This window comes from Hemibagrus wyckioides, linkage group LG24 (genome assembly GCF_019097595.1).
Source record: "Hemibagrus wyckioides isolate EC202008001 linkage group LG24, SWU_Hwy_1.0, whole genome shotgun sequence".
Taxonomy (NCBI): domain Eukaryota; kingdom Metazoa; phylum Chordata; class Actinopteri; order Siluriformes; family Bagridae; genus Hemibagrus; species Hemibagrus wyckioides.
The window spans coordinates 8,469,125-8,486,358 of NC_080733.1; the positions used below are offsets into that span (position 1 = coordinate 8,469,125).

General features: G+C 40.8%; 1 protein-coding gene and 1 long non-coding RNA gene across 4 annotated transcripts in view; one reads left to right on the forward strand and one right to left on the reverse strand.

The window, feature by feature from the left end:
* The window catches only part of gatad2b (GATA zinc finger domain containing 2B), a 38,955-nt gene extending 26,967 nt beyond the window's left edge, over positions 1–11,988 (reverse strand). For 2 of the 3 annotated variants that reach the window (XM_058377931.1, XM_058377930.1), the window contains exon 1: positions 11,769–11,988. The gene's annotated coding sequence lies outside the window, so the exon portion shown is untranslated. The remainder of the gene's footprint in view (positions 1–11,768) is intronic. The other variant, XM_058377929.1, reaches the window with a different exon arrangement.
* Positions 11,989–12,650: 662 nt separating this feature from the next.
* LOC131345277 (uncharacterized) lies at positions 12,651–16,485 on the forward strand. The gene is made up of 3 exons (XR_009203465.1): positions 12,651–13,074; positions 15,146–15,219; positions 15,650–16,485. It is a non-coding gene; the product is annotated as an uncharacterized LOC131345277 (long non-coding RNA).
* The last annotated feature ends 749 nt before the right edge of the window (positions 16,486–17,234 follow it).

Consider the following 17,234-nt stretch of genomic DNA (forward strand, 5'->3'; position numbering starts at 1 on the left):
TGCCTGCAAACTATAAGCGCCATCGGTGAACAATTATCCATTAAAAGTGAGGGTATCTATAGCAGATGAGCAGACGGCAGCATTCTTTCTTTCTTAACAGACACCTGAATCGAGCATTTTGCACGGAGAACTGGTGAGGAGGAACGCCGAGGACGCTGTGAATGACATGTTTTAAGAACACTAATCACTTAATGCTGCCGAGAATCGAAACAAAGCTCATTGTTTCTTCTCTAATTGAACCACGGACCTGACCAGCCCACACGTTCTTCTACTGTTACTGTCCGTTTATCGCTCCAGGGGAGAGGCTGAGAGAAATGGGACCGGAATTTGCACAAGGCCGGTTTTCTGACACTAATGATGCCAATTAGGAAGACGGCACCCTCAGCAACAGAGTTGTAATTGGTCGTCTTCCAATTTATACGACATGGGAGTAACAAAACGTGGGTTTACCCTCGATAACGTGCAAATGCCCGATACCATGACGCTATGTCTACACTGTCCCACCCACTACACACCCACGCATTTGTGTACATGTATGTAAAAAGCAAGGAGACAGAGACCTGGTACAATCCCTGCTGTCTAAAACGAGCGAATCTGCCTCGCCGCATGCACGTACGCTGCACCTAGAGCGGAGTCTCCTGCACACGCTCGTTCAGCCATAACACTTAAGACCCTGATCTTCATTAAACAAGACAACAGCTCATTGTGTCCGTTGCCATGACAACAGGCCCTTCTATTTTTACGCCATGCCACTAATCAATTCTTCTTCTGCTGTCGCCCGAGGGAGGGAGTGGATGTTTGGGAGAAGGGTGGAGGAGACGGGCCAAAAGGGGAGGAAGGCTGTGTGGGGGTGAAGTTCAAGACAAAGAAACACGAGAATGAGAGAGTAAAAACAGACAGAGAGAGAAAGGCACAAGTGAGTTTCTGTAAGGGAATGCTTTAGAGAGACCCGACACCCCCCCCAAACCCCCCTCCCCCCTACACAAAATGCCCTCCTGCGAGGTCTGACCAGACCAAACAGGAAAGCCCTTCTAGACACATGGACAGCAGGTACACAAGGATGCAAAACATGTCCTGCACATCCTGCTCATCTCAGTACACAGTCAGCAGTCTTGCATAACCTAATATTCAAATTCATTTCCGTTTATGTGGGTTCAGTATGACACTGTGTTGCTGTGGTTCGTCTGGGTGTATGTCCGGTGCCAAAAGGACACGGAGAGGACACTGCTGTTCTGTCCGTCTTGCGTACCCGACTCTGCTGTTTCTCATTTTCGCCGCCAACTGGATTGTCTGCTCCAGCTACGATATGAATGGACCAAAAGGCTCAAGAAAAATCCCAACAAGAACGAAAATCACTGAAGGACAACAACAACGCTAAATGACAAACGTCCAACTCTAACCATACCTCTATGTCACAACGACGCTCAAAAGGTGTACCATTTAATGATCTGGGGACTGAGATACTAGATGCTTCAAGCAAAAGAGAGAGTCAGAGAGTCTAGATGGGACTCAAGCTCCAATCCCTGGATTAAAGAAAAAATGCACTCATGCTCATAACAAAACCACAAAAATGCTAAAGCAAACATATGTGGAGAAAATTATGGATGCGAGGAGAGCGTGGAATTTTGCTCTACAAAAAGATTAGAGCCGTTATTGTAACTGTATCGCAGAAGGTAAACGCTGATTGAGCATATTTTAAGTGATGCGAAGTATTCAACCAGAATGTGTCTGAGCTGTACATGCTTGCAAAGCACTGCATCGATAATGTGTCTGGCTTTGTACCTTGTTGTGCAGTCGAGAATTAGACTGCTGCTCCTTTTAAAAAAAAAAAGGAAAAAAGAGGCAGTGAGTCACAATATGTTTTTTTTAAACGCAGGGTACCCAATGGAGTCAGAATGTGAGAGAGCCAGTCTAAGCCGGTTTGTAACCTCGGGGTATGGAATTATCTCTTAATATGTAGCCGTTAGTGGTCAGGACATCAGACGAAGACAGAGAGAAAGAGGGAGAGTGAAAGAGAGAGAGAAAAAGAAGGAGAGAGAGAGACAGAAAAAGAGAGAGAGAGAGAGGCAGGGAGGGAGAGAAAGAATTGGGCATGAGAGTAAGGGGAGGGGCATGAAGCTCCTGTGCTTTCAGGGCAGTAAGAGGAAAATGTACTTCTTACGAGACGCTGAATCTAAAACCTGGCACCTTGACAAGAAGGCTCATTGCGGAACTTCAGACCACAGGGTGGGGCATACGTTGTTTAAACAAAAAAGGGGGGGGGGTAGAAAAAAAATGCTGGAACTTGAGCCATCTGGAGAGAGTGAGGTAGCAGAGAGATCTTAAAATGGGGCTGATGTGGGTAAGAGGGAAGGAGACTACGCTGAAGGAAACAAAGAAATCGAGCAAGAACCAGCAAACGCAATTAAGCATATGAAATGACACACAAGCAGTCTAATCTGAATGTGCATCCTATTAATCAAAAGCACAGATTGAGTGCAGACAGTCTGAAACTGTACACACACACACACACACACACACACACACTTAAACGGAACCAGTGTTTTAATAAGTTGAGCAGAAATCTGGTAAGGAACCATTCTGAACACCAAAGTAACTAGGTTGTAAATGTTTGCTCCACACTCCAGCAGAAAGCCGAGAATAAAGAGCTGGACTGCATGGGAGGATATGCCGAGTTTGGTTGAGTTACACCTTCCAGAAAGCTTAAAAATAGCTCATCCATACGGGCATTCAAATAAAACGATCAAGTGGCGGGATTAGTCTGTACAGCTGTGCAGAGAATAAAGCAGTCAGGAATACGCTTTGGAAAATTTCACGCTAGGATAACCTTGTCAAAAAAATAAATTAAAAAATATCCTGGTATTCCACGATCGTGGTAGTAATCGATCATTAAAAAACCCCAAAAAATGTTAGGGAAAAACGTTCCGAATTCTTTATACATCTCGTCTGTACAATAAATCCCAAAGAGAGAGGAAGAAACCCATCTAGGGTGGCATTTTGTTGCAGCACTGCTTAGACAAAAATAGATAGATAGATGCGTGTTTTATTACTGGTCACGGTGTTGTTCTTTAAAATGTGGTGTGTATGATTGAGTTACAAAAACATGTAGTGTGTTTACAACAGTAACAAATTGCAAAGCCAAAGAGTTCTCAGTGCATCACATCCGCTACACTGAGAAACATGAGGTTTAGGAGAAGGTCCAAATACAATGATGGAATAGATGAAAATATTTTTGAAAAAGTAACCATCCGGTCATACGTGTTGACTACACCATGAAATCCTGTAAGAGCCCAGGTCAGGAATAATTCCTTGTACCTGCACAGGTGAAAACAACTCATTTACTACATTTACATTTCTGGCATTTGGCAGACGCTCTTATCCTTTAAAAAGACAAGTATTCTACTTTAAAAGTGCTTTACAGTCGCTATCAATGAATGCATTAACACTGGTTCAATAGGTCACAGACTTAGAATACCATTAGCCTAAAATATGTACATACAACAAATAATACATAAAAACGGAAAAAATAAGAGCTAGGTTAAGTGTTTCAGGAAGAGGTGGGTCTTCAGCCGACGTTTGAAGACAGTCGGCGACTCGGCTGTACGGACATCTAGGGGAAAGTTCGTTCCTCCGCCTCGGTGCCAGAACAGAGAAGAGTCTAGATGTATACCCAAAACTCCTAAATCTCCTAACTCCTAAAGCTCAGTGCGCAGATCTGAAACAGTTCATCTAAAACATAAATTCCGCCGGTATGACAGTACCACTGGCACGACAGACGTCTTCAGAACAGGAATACAGTTTATGGAAAAGGTCAATGAGCCTCAAAGATGACAGATTTGTGCAGGGAAAGATGCCTGAGGTGATGAGAAGGTGCCAACTTGGAGAAGTCGCTACGGGTAAAAGGGCAAAGTAATGACGTGTCCCAGAACCGCTGTAAAATGCAGGCAGGGCGAGGAGAAAAGATGAAGTAGCAGTGGGATTAGTCCATAGGGGTCGCGTTATGAAAATTAATATTATGGTGTAACCTACATAATGGGCCCCAGATCACAAAATAGAGGCACCAGAAGAGCAAGAACTTTTAAATAGTCAGCAGTGGAGCTTTATGACATGATCATTTAGAGTTGAGCACAGACCAGCCGCGTTCTTGCCATCAAAGCTGAAGAAAAAGTTACTTCTTGTTCATAGACCAAGCAGCTGTGCACTTCTGACACACGCAGGAATATTATATGGGTCATGAGACTAGAGGAACAAGAACCAGGTGACGTCAATTTTCTGTTGCTGTGAAGCGTGAAGAAGCTGAATGTTTACGAAAAGTTACTGTGGAAGTAAACACTACTGACCTGATAAATGAACAGTCATATTGTTAAAACAGCTGGCAAGATTAATAAGTTAATACAGCGGTGATGTGTGTGTGGGCCAAAGATGACAAGCTGTGTCTTTCTGCATTCAGCTCATTTTACAGAAAATTATTAACACATAAGAGGAGTCATAAAGGTGTTTACAGGAAATTCTGCCTCATTCTTTCCATTTGAAAACAGACATTTGTGCTTGGAGAATCATCCTTAAACTGTGTCTCCAGTCGCTGTACTATGAAGTCACCAGTAGGCTTTCCTAATACTGGTTGCCATAATAATAATGTTTAGCAGTGGGTGGCACACCTAGCGCCCCGCTTAAAAAATCTGTTTTCTTGTCGCTAAATGAAACAATCTGCCGGGAGATTTGGTGTTTGTGTATAAAATTCATCATTGTGTAGACATCATTTCATACGAGATGAAGGAGAAGCAGTGCGTCTTCGCTCCATATTTGCATAATGGCCACTGGACACGCCCACATCCAGTCACCAACGCTCGCAGTCGCTAATGTTTTTGGAAGTCGTTAGCTCTCGTAAAAATGAATGATCTCCGCTGTATGTGTGAACGCAGCATTTCAGTAACTAAGCTGACAAATATTATTTAAAAACAAAAGAAAAAACACACACCAGACAAGAGGCAGCTTTGATATGAGAAGGTGCCGTGTATGTGGGCTTCCAAACATCACCTAAGCACTATTTTGCTCTGAGATGTGTCTGTGCCCGGTCCCCTGTGTGTGATGGTAAATAAATATCACATGGTGGCTTGCATCACTGCACAGAGTGGCAGTCTGATTTCCAGGTCACCCGGCTGCACGTTTGCTTAATAGACCGTATATGAGATTACCTGATATATGGTTTACTGTAAGCTTGTGGTTTTGGAAGAAGCAGCACAAACACGTTCGAGGGGAAACAAACTCAGATAAACACCTTGCTTCGTAAAATAAAAAAAAAAAACCCCCGTCATTTTCTGCCTCATTCACTGCTGTTTTTTTGTCAAATCCAATACTCCATATACTCTTCTAACTCTTATACACTGAGATTTCCTGCTATACATTTTAACAAAGTGGAATTAATATACTGAGTTTCTAGTGGAACTTGTTATAGCAATCTTTAGCAAAACATTCCTGGTAACACTGAGGTTATGAAGTCAGGTCAGTCCTCTTGACACAGTCCTCTCGAGGAAACGGTGTGCACAGGTGAGGTGACCAGGCCTGGTGTTTTTATTTTTAAAGCATTTTATTTGAACGTTCATTAACAAAAGCTCTTGACCTGTACCTGTTCAACCTGGACACCATTGTCTGAGATGACTGTGTGTATAAGCAGGTGAGCAGGTGTTATACGTATTACGATGCACTCTACATTCTATATTATTTGACACACAATAGTTTAGTTTGCACCAAATTATACGTGAACTGCACTGGAAGCACTGCTCTAATTTCGTTGTGCTTAGTATAGTGAGAATAAAAGAATCTTGAAAATGGTGAGCGTATTTTGTGTATCGTAAAAATGTCTTCCAGGATCAAGTTTTCATTAATGGTCATCTGTAGTGTACAGCCAGCTGATTCTGCGTTTCAAGCTTTAATGCTCAAACCCATACTTAAATAAACAACAAAGCTCCTAAAACTTTAGTTATTTCGGAACCCTTCATGCCACACTGTACGACTGTAAACCTGTTACACTACTTCTTGTGGGTCACTATTGTAGGCATCTTCAGTTCTACTTCTCATATCTAGGAGGTCTTCTTCCGTCGTGGTTTCGAGGCATGTTTCCTGTTACTTTTTATGTCAGAAAGGCCCTCTAATTAAACTTCACAGTGAGCCGTTTATCCGGCTTGATTGTTTCTGTGTGGGGTTTAAAAACGCTCACACGAGGCCTGCTTTGCTCGGCCACTTCATTCATTCAGGTGTTAACAAGAAGGGTACAACAACACAATACGACAGAACAACACAACCCAGTCAAGTGCATCAATGGTTTGTATTCTGCATCATCCTACAGCCACGAAAGCTTCAGCCCACATGCCGCTTCCCAGACGGGTTTGATTCCAGACAACTCAGTACAAAATCTAAAAGACTCCATAAAGACTCAGTCACTCCACTGACCTTCTACACTTTTACTCTTTACTGCATGAAACACGCCTGCGCATTTGGTACATCACTTTTCATTCTGTACTGTACATAACTGCATTCTTTTTTTTGTTTTATTTTAATATTATTTCTATGCATAATTCAGCTTCCTAAATGTAGTTTATTTATATGCACGGTGTAAGGAGGAGCAGGTCGGGTTTTCATTTCACCGCAAGTTGTATACTGTATATAACCGTGTACGTGACTAATAAAATCTTGAATACATTAGAATATCCAACATGGAGCCCGAGACGCTTCATAATGCTGCTTCAAAAACGACACAGAAGCAGGTTTCATATCCATCAAAGACGCCGTGTGTGGTTTTTGCCACTCCTGATCTGCAAGAAGAGAGACTTCTAAAGAGATGGTAATTGGACACCGCTGGATTTGCTGTAAACACACAAATGTGTATATTTGGGTGAGATTACAGAGCCTACAGCATCAGACGGTGATGCTTTTGCAAATGGGGGCAGGGCGTAAACAAGCGTGTATGCAAAAATGTGCTCGCAATCTAGGCGACAACCTTCATCTCCATCAGTGTGAAACAGATACTATAGATTTCTGCTGCATTCAACCTGCTGCGTGGTGGCAAATCAAACCAGCAGGAAGAGATTGCACGCTTGACTTTAGTTTTAGTCTGCTATGGAAAACGAAATCCTTGTTTATCGCTAGACTTCACAAGTGTTCATTAGCATCAATTAGCAACACACGCAGCCATCGACAAAGCTTCACACCCTCAAAAGAGTTTCATTTCGGGGTTTGCGGGTGATAGAAACTTTATCTAATTTTCCTTAATTACGAGCTAATGATGTTCGCTACTAGATGCGAATAAACAATTTACGTTCGAATTAAAAGGATTATGAACGCTCGGATCACAAATTGGCGATTAGTGAAGAATTAGTTGTTGAAATATAGAAGGACAGAGGTGTGACTGAAAACGTACAGCGAGGCGGTCATCAAGGCATCGAGTGCTAGCTATTAGTGTGAACCGATATTACTTTTAATTGCCATTTAATACAGTATCATACACTAGCTATTTTTCTTCTTTGTAATAATTGGAGCTCTGTGAAGGTCAACCCACTACGTCTTCTTGGTTCATATACATTTCTTTACCTTCTTCAGTCTGTCCTAAGGGTATACAAACTTCTGCACTCAGTCATCTATGCACCCTGAAGTCGTCCACATATTCATATACATGTTTTTTTTCACCCCTTATGTTGAGACTTGACCTATATACAGCTAGGCAAGTCTTTGAAAAAAGTTTCAGCACAAAAGGATAAAGTAAATGGATTAACTACAAGTTTAAAACCCCAAAAGCAAATGAATAATGCAGCGTGTCTGTGAATGAAACAACTATAAAGTTCTTGGATGAGCAACAAGATCTATTAAACATGAGCATGCCCTTTTGTTGCAGTGTTAAAAGAATAGAAACGGCTTTTCACTTTTTCTTATAGATTCACCAGGACGTGTTCGTTACTCTGATGTCAAAATCTACAGGCCTCCTCTGAATGACGGAGAACAGCAGCTCATCAAAGTCCAACGAATCAAAGCAGGCAGTTCATCCATAATGATTTTTAGCTCTCAAATCAAACCTGAAGAGAAAAATAATAACAAACTACCCTGAAACTGATTAAACATGTTGAATAGGTTGAAGTATGTGTGATGTGTTTGGTGAGTGTGAAGCTAATTCTTTGACTGCTGCTGTATTTTTGAAGTGAGTGGCTGAGTGCTGCGCTGACATCAGGGGGACGTCGCTAATGCGGTTACAACTGGGTTTAATACGGGAAAACTCTTCAACAACCTCAAACGTAAGTGATAACGGACAGGTTTCGCCGTTAGTGCCGCAAAACAAAACAGCACGAGCTTCTTTTTTCATCAAACCATTTTTTCTGCAATGCTGAACATCATATTAATGAGAAATCCGCTGGATCGAGAATGCAATGCTGACAAATGCGGCAGAGTCTCGGCTCGGCTAGTTCGAGATCTACGAGCTGACAAGCATGATGCTATTGGCTGCGATATTAGCAGGAAAGTTGACGCTTAGGAACATTCTGTTTAAGTGTACGGTAGATGAGCTGACAGCTGGACACACTAAAGGACTAAGCTGTTCATCTGATGCATCGCTTTCTTGAGGATAGAGAAATAGATACGAATAATGAGTTAGACAGTAGGTAAAGATGATGTGATCAGCAGTTAGTCTTTCGATCGCCACTGCTGGTAATGTTACCAGTTAACCCAAACGAAAATAAATCAACATGTTGGTAAAAGAGGTTTAAACAAGAACAAAAAAGGTCCAGTTTTATTATACAACCAATCTGAAGCGCACATTCTAATAATAGAGATATGCAAGTCTTCCAAAGTGCATATTTCCTTTAAGCACAAAACTGATACACTAATGAATGAAAGCTTTATATATAAGAAGCTTTAAAAAAAATTTCGATGAAAATTTGGTCAGCAAGTCCTGTTCTTACTTTTCAGAAATAACTTGGTTTATTTTCATAACTTGGTGCAATTGGTCATTTGTCACAGTTATAAATCTACCGATGCATATTTATGGTCCAAGTCACATTGTTGCGTCTACTAGCGATCTTTGCCAATGGGACACGACTCACTCTAAACACTGCCTTTTCTGACGATTCAGCCAGGACAAGTGTCTGTGCTTGGAGGCCAAGTCTCCAGAGTGGTTCAAAATGCAGTCTATTTCTAGTGTGTTACATCAGCAGGGAGCAGAATTACGTGGACGCGTTAACTTGACAAATAACGGCTTATTTAGAAAGCAAATAATGAGCATTCGATCTCATCTGATTCGGATATTGTACCGATACGCTCGCATCAGACATGAGAGGTGAATTATCTTTAGAAAGTGCTGAACGGAGCTGCACCACCACGACATCTGGTAGAAAGATCACTTTTACAGTGGGATGCATCAGTCGTGAAATTTATGTTGATAAAAATTAGGCAGCCCACAGAGTCGTACCCCAGCACGGTGCATTCCATCTAATCACCTGGCGACACGTAACGCAGATCTCGTGGGTTTAGCTACAGCAGGCAGTCGCTCGAGATACGGCAACCATGCACCGTGGAAATTAAAGAGTGCACACTGCATGAAATCCTTTCACAGGCTGTGACCACAAGCTGGGGTGCGTTGACTGAAGTGATGAATAGCTTAAAAAAGTAGACAGAAAAGAAACAAATACTGCTCTGCTTTTCTATCTTGCATCTGGAGAGAATGGAGAGGAAGAAAACAGTCCAAACTAAACGTCTCTGAGCACAACAGTCAATAAGAACGTTGTTTGGACCCCTCCTGAGGATGTAATACTAGTGGGGTGCCCTCACAGTGTGCAGTGGTTGCTATTAAAATGAGCCGAGCGAGAAAACAACAAATCGGCTCCCGTTTGACATGGACACAATACGATAGTCATGTATTTGAGTTGCAGATGATGGGGTGGTGAGATGGACAACCCACTCAACTTCAGCAGATATGAACAAAAATCAGATGACTCACACGCACCAGGGCTGCTAAGGGGTTGGATTCTGTTTATGAAGGAAGACAGAAAAAAATACCAGATCTAAACAGGCTACTATAGAGGAAACTGTAGAAGTAGTAGTGGAATAATTCCACAACTTGCTTTCCTATGAGTAAAAGGAAGGCTATATGTGATGCAGATACAGTAACGCTGGATTGGCATTGGATGGATTTGACGGTTTCTCATTCGATCCAGTGGTATATTTTATTATCAGGAACGCTCGGGATCGTGCGTCTGACGTTTCACATAATTGGGCAAGAGAAGACTGCAGGAAGTTAGAAGATCTCGGAATCGGTCTGGTTTCGGGTATCGGCCGTGGAAGATGGAAAAAACAGGGTCTTTCACGCTCGAAAGATCCTGTATTGTTGTAGTTCATTTTACGAATGGTTATGACAAAAACAGTCATTCAGTGCTATTATAAAATGTCAGAAACAGAGTGCAAATCTAAAAATATTCCTGGAAAACAATGGGTCTAGTTATTTATTTATTTATTTTTAAAAATGCACAAGCAACACAAATGTCCTACGATGAAAAGGCGCTGGTTATAAAAAATAAAAAGTGATAAAGGGCTACTCAGCATGTTCTGAAACAATCAGTAGTTTTTCTACAACCTGGATTAACCTTAATGAACAAAATGATTTCTGTAAATATACAATCTTAGACCTTTTTCTTTTAGATCATTTTGCTGAATGCTAGAAAAAGAAAATACTGCAAGTTCAGCAAACAAATGAGCTTTTAAAACCTCTAAAAAGTCAGGCCATGATTAGATTAGTAACAGATTGTAGAGAGGAGAATAAAGACTATAGAAAAATCAGACGCCTCTCACTTTTTGGTGCTGTCTGCAATGATAGAGGGAAAAAAAAATAAAAAAAATAAAAACATATATTATTGATCAGACTTTCTTCCCGAAAGTCATCTCTAGCCGTTTGTCAGTGCCTCTTGTTTTGGTGGTGATCAATACGTGCATTTGCGCCGGAATTCATTTTGAAGACTGCCTCACGCCTGTCAGGGTGCTGCTGGGCAGCCATTTGCGTGCATATGGAGCAAGTTGAGAGTGAGACAGCGTCCTCACTTACGTAAATGGCTGATGCATTTTCGGATCTGCTCTCTCCCCCCTCCTCCTCCTCCAAATCATACACACATCAGCTCTCACCGTACGCTTCCGTGTGCCCTCGCCACACTTCACCCATATGCCCAGCTCTCTGAGCAGCACGACTAAAAGCTCGGCATGAACAAACTGTATCTAATACAAATCGCGGATAAATTACAGCACTGACCAGTGAAGGGGTTATTTTATTGCGTCGCGCTGCACTGATGAACTCTTAGCTTTTCTCTCTCGCCTAGGACGCTTCGGCTTTCTCCGCCGATCTGCCTTAACCCCCTGAGACTCGAGATGAAACAATGAAACGGCTTTCCAGACGCAAAAAAATAATAATGTTGCAATCTGTCAAAATGGTACAGATGGATTTATTCCACGCCGCTGTTTTATATAAAAAGCTGCCTATCGGGAGCCACACTCGGGCTTCTCTGTGCGCCAAACAAAATCTGAGATGATTTTAAATAGTATTAGCGAAGCCACTTTAAACTGTTTGAAAGCTATTGTTCTAAATGCTATTCAGTGTGGGCTTTTAAAAAAAAACAGTTTATCGTTGTAAGGGATATATTTGGCTTTAGCCCGTGTATCCTGACGCTTCAAAACCCCGCCGCTGCATATTCAAAAAATCTCGTCCGAGCCCGGCTAGGCCGCGACTGGAGCCGCGGACTCACCTGACTCGCCTTCACCGCCTCAGGTTGCTCTGGCTCCGGGCTCGCTCTCCGATCCTGAAGCGCTGCGGCACCTCTTTCCCGTGCAGTCCCCGGCGCCGGCAGTGAACACAAAAGCGCTGATTGGGCCTCGGCGTGCGCTCGGCCGCTCGCTCTCTGCCCAGACACGCGGCTTATTGGTCGGCGGCGGTGTCGGAGACGCGCCCCTATTATCGTGAATGTTGTTGTCTGTGTCTGGAGGGGAGGGGACAAGCAGCTCCGAAACGCTGCGAACTCCACGGGTTTGTTATGCGCGTCGTGTCAGCGGCGCAGGGCGAGCTTACTACTACACTGGCAGATGAACTGTGGACAGCCATATTAACTCCCTCTTCATTCCAGCAGGCCGGGCGGTGGGATCGCATTGCTGCTCCGCTGAGGCGATTAAACCTGAACGTTTTTAAAACGATGCCCGAGACGATCGCACTTAAATAAACACGCGTCTAATAATCATCATCCCGTTACAGTGGACCGTTAGATGATGTTGAACTTTGCAAAGGCTCTTCTCCTGTGCTGGAACAGAAATATTAGAACTGTACACAGGTCTCCGACATCCTACATTATTACTAGTATTGTCGCCATATTAAATTAAGACGCGCATAATTGGCGACGAGGCTCGTGGGCTAATTTATTAATTAATCTGGCTAATTTCAAATGGTAGCTTTGATTAAGAATGATTAGAGCTAGATCGCATTTTACTGACGATAATAGTCTTGTTTGTGTTTCCCTAAATAGATAACAATGCGCTCATCATTGTCTCTTATTGACCTAATTTTTTTTTTTTTTTAATAAACTGCCATGATTATTTTCTGAGCTTGTTTTTGGAAAGCGGTGAATGAAGGTATTCTCGGCTTTAATAGTCATTCATTATATTAATGTGTACACCTGATTAATACAGCATATTTACTGTAAATTTTTTTAATGATTGGTTTTGCTGATTGCATATTAAATGACCTAAATCCTGGCATTTTTGGTATAATAATAATAATAATAATAATAATAATAATAATAATAATAATAATAATGTATAGATTTCTTTTCTATAGAAAATGATCTTTAAGGAATCAAGTCTGGGTTGTCCTTATTTGAATCTTCATTAGGGTTTGTGAACAGTGCACTGCGCCCCCTAGAGGCACCGTGGAGCAGCGCAGCATCTCGCACAAAAGATTTGGATTAATTTGCTTACTGCGCAAACATTTCAGTATGGCTCCTGCGTTTCCGGTTCACTCGAAACGATTGTATTTTACAGTCGTTGTCTGCAGAAGCTCCCGAGGTATGGTGGATTCGGGTATACTGGGACATTAGGTAAACTGGGACGGTTAAGCTTGTACAGCATTTAGCTTCTTGTGTGTGAAATAAAAGTCAGAACTTTTGTAACGGAGACCCTGCAGAGGAAGTGCCTGAAAGAGACAACACGACTTAGGTGATGTTACATCATACAGGGGGTGTGGTCAGTGTCTTCTTATATGAGGTCACAAGTCTTATGATTTCTTTCAGGCATTTCCACTTGCAGGGGATCAGTAACAAAAAGTTCAGACTTTCACTCATAAGGCAGGAAAAGAAATCTGAAAAACCTTGAGGCAGCAAAAATGGCATGTATTGCATAATTGTATAACTTGTGTATTACACATTTATGCTGATTGAGTACTTAATATGCATTATTTTAATAAAATAAGGTTAAATGGGACAGACTTAGGGATTTAAATGATGCATACACAAATATGATGCATTGTTGGATTTTATGTCCATTGAACTGTGTTTTTATGAAGCATCTTAAGAAGCAGGGGGATAAGGTAGACTGAGATATACACCGATCAGACATAACATTATGAACACCTGCTTAATATTGTGTTGGTCCCCCTTTTGCTGCCAAAACAGCCTTGACCCATCATGCACTGTGTATTCTGACACCTTTCTATCAGAACCAGCATTAACTTCTTCAGCAATTTGAGCAACAGTAGCTCGTCTGTTGGATCAGATCACACCACCTTCAGCCTTCGCTCCCCACGTGCATCAGTGAACCTTGGCCGCCCATGACCCTGTCTCCGGTTCACCACTGTTCCTTCCTTGGAGCACTTTTGATAGATACTGACCACTGCAGACCGGGAACACCCCACAAGAGCTGCAATTTTGGAGATGCTCTGATCCAGTTGTCTAGCCATCACAATTTGGTCCTTGTCAAACTCTCTCAAATCCTTACACTTGCCCATTTTTCCTGCTTCTAACACATCAACTTTGAGGACAAAATGTTGACTTGCTGCCTAATATATCCCACCCACTAACAGGTGCCATGATGAGGAGATCATCAGTGTTATTCACTTCACCTGTCACTGTTCATAATGTTATGCCTGATTGGTGTATATTGAACATTATCCATTGCTTAGTTTAAAGGTTTTTTTTTTTACTGCCTGTAGTGCCTGTAATATTTTATAGACTAAAATTTAGATGCTTTTTTAAATCCTGTTATACTGCTATTGCAGGATATAAATCGTTACTTAGCATTCAGTGGTGGATTTCTTTTGTGACTATTACTTTTCTCTTATTACTGAATTTTGGAAAACATGAATTAACCATAAGATTCCGTAAACCCTGTTACCATTATAATGAATTAATGAATTGCAAAATATAACTAAGGCCAACATCTTAATTTTCAGCACATTTTGCTTAGTCTGTTGTATTCACAATTTTGGAACATGTTGATGAGTCTGGATAAGATTTTAGAAAAAGTAATGAAATATGAATTATTCATGCCATTATTGATGTTTTGAACAGATCCTTCTAAATGAAAGTAATAGTATGAACCAGGGAAAATTCCCCAAACATGTCAATAAAAATGTTTTATAGTCAGTCTTGATAACAGGGTAAGCCGTGCTTTTTCAGAATATGATCAACATTTTTTTCATGTGTATAGTCAACACCCAAAGGATTTCAGAAATGCATCATTTTTTGGGTTATTTGTTTTATTAATGTTAAGAATGCTAAAATAAATTGGCAATTCAAAAAGTGACCCAATAAATCTGTGTACGCCACTCTAGTGTATTTACGAATACTAGAGAATGACTTCATCACACATGCACAACTTCAAAACATATGAAAATACTTAACAGTAATAAACACCCAAACAGATATTGTCTAACTAATGTCAACCCACTAGCCGATCCTAGCTGATCCAGTGTGAAATGTCTCCTAAGGATCATCTTCATATATGGTGAAAAGGTCACAGCATATGCTATGTGACCAAAAGTTTGTGGACACCTGACCGTATGTGCTTTTTTGAACAACTCATTCAAGATTAAGTCTCCCTTTATAATAATATCTATATTTCTGCTCACTCTTTCCACCAGAGTTTGGAGTGTAGCTGTGGAGAAATTGCCCATTCAGCCACCAGAGCATTAATGAGGTCAGGCACTGATACTGGGTAAGGAGGCTGTGTGATGCTCCGGTGTCTGTTTTCTCTCTGTGATCTTTTTCTTATTGCAGTGAGATGTTTTCTTTTTATAATGAGATGATCATGACTTTTTTTCCTTGCAAGGCAGCACAGCCCTTTCATACTTTTGTTCTGTGGCTTTGCTACGCTGTAATTTTGCATGACCAAACACTACCAAGGAGATGCCTCATAAAATTCCTAACAATTGAGTTTCTAGTAAAAAAGAGACATGTAGATTTTGTGTTCATTCATAACTTGATTTATGGTTTTTAAGTTTGGATGTACACTATATTGCCAAAAGTTTTGGGACACCGCTCCATATTATTGAATTCAGGTGTTGTTTTTCAGGGGTTGGGCTTGACCCCTTAGTTCTAGTGAAATAAACTCTTAATGCTTCAGCATACCAATTTCATGCTTGCAGCTTTTTGGGAGCATTTTGAGGATGACCCCTTCATGTTCAAACATCACTGCACACCAGTGCACAAAGCAAGGTCCATAAAGACATGGATGAGAGAGTTTGGTGTGGAGGAACTTCACAGAGTCCTGACCTCAACCTGATAGAACACCTTTGGGATGAATTAGAGCGGAGACTGCAAACCAGGCCTTCTCGTCCAACATCAGCGCCTGACCTCACAAATGTGCTTCAAGAGGAATGGTCAAAAATTCCCATAAACACACTGCTAAACCTTGTGGAAAGGCTTCCCAGAAGAGTTGAAGCTGTTATAGCTGCAAAGGGCGGGGAAACCCCATATTACATTCATGTGCATGTAAAGGCAGATGTCCCAAGACTTTTGGCAATATAGTGTAGTTTCTTGTAAAACAGTATTAACAAGAGCAGAGCATGTGTTAAGCATAGTGATGTACTTCGGTATAGCTGTGTTAAATAAATATCCTAAATAATAAATCGCTACAGAATGTAAAGTCTTCTACATGAATGTCAGCCAATAATTGTACCAAAAATGCTGGACAAAAATATAATGCTTATTATTGGCACCCCGTCCGGGGTGTCTCCTGCCCTGTGCCCCGAGTCCTCTGGGATAGACTTCAGGTTCTCTTTGTTGGATAAGTGATACAGAACATAGATGGTGGATGGATTATACTCATCAAAGCTGAAATTAAAGTAGTGTGTGACCCAAAGAAATATGTAAGAGGTTTACCACAAGTGTAAACCCACTTCCACATCATTACTAAACCCTGTGAAGCAGTCATTCTGAAACTGATAGTGCAGCGTGGTTTTGAATGTTTGTTTCAACGTTAGAACAAAAATAAATCTTACTCTCATACCACAATGACTCTATTTGCTTTATGTTGTTGGTCAGTAAGGCCTGATGCTGTTTGTGCAAATATCTCTCTTACAGAAATGAAGTATGACGAAGGATTTCCCTTTATTTTATTTTCATTCATTTTCAGTGTCAGCTCTCATTTATAGCATCTGAAACATGTCTTTAAATGTTTATAGTTTCTTGTAGGAACAGAATATACAGTATGTAGTTGCATAATTGCTACTTATTAATACAATATAATTAATAATGAATTTTTATTAATACAATATACAGTATCACACAATCTTAAAACGTTTTTGGCTTTATGTATTTATTGACATACCTTGCATTATTTTTGAGGAGCACGGTTCATGGGCCATTTATGTGACATGATCATTTTCTGTAGACAATTTAAAAAATTATTTGTTATTTTTATCCATTTTTAATCCTAATGTCATGTCGGAGTTTTTTCCTGACCACAGTCCCCTCTGGCTTGCTCATTTGGGGAAAAATCTATACCTTTTTACATCCTGAGTTCTGTAAAGCCATTTTGTGATAATGTCCATTACAAAGATAAACAATAAAAAAAAACAATTAAAAAAAAAAAAAAAAAAAAAAAAAATATATATATATATATATATATATATATATAAAATTGTTTAAATATTAGCCTTTTTCACCCTGTCTTTCAGGAGTGAGAGTATGAGTGCCAGAGAAGATCTATGGTGAAATGAAGAGATGTTG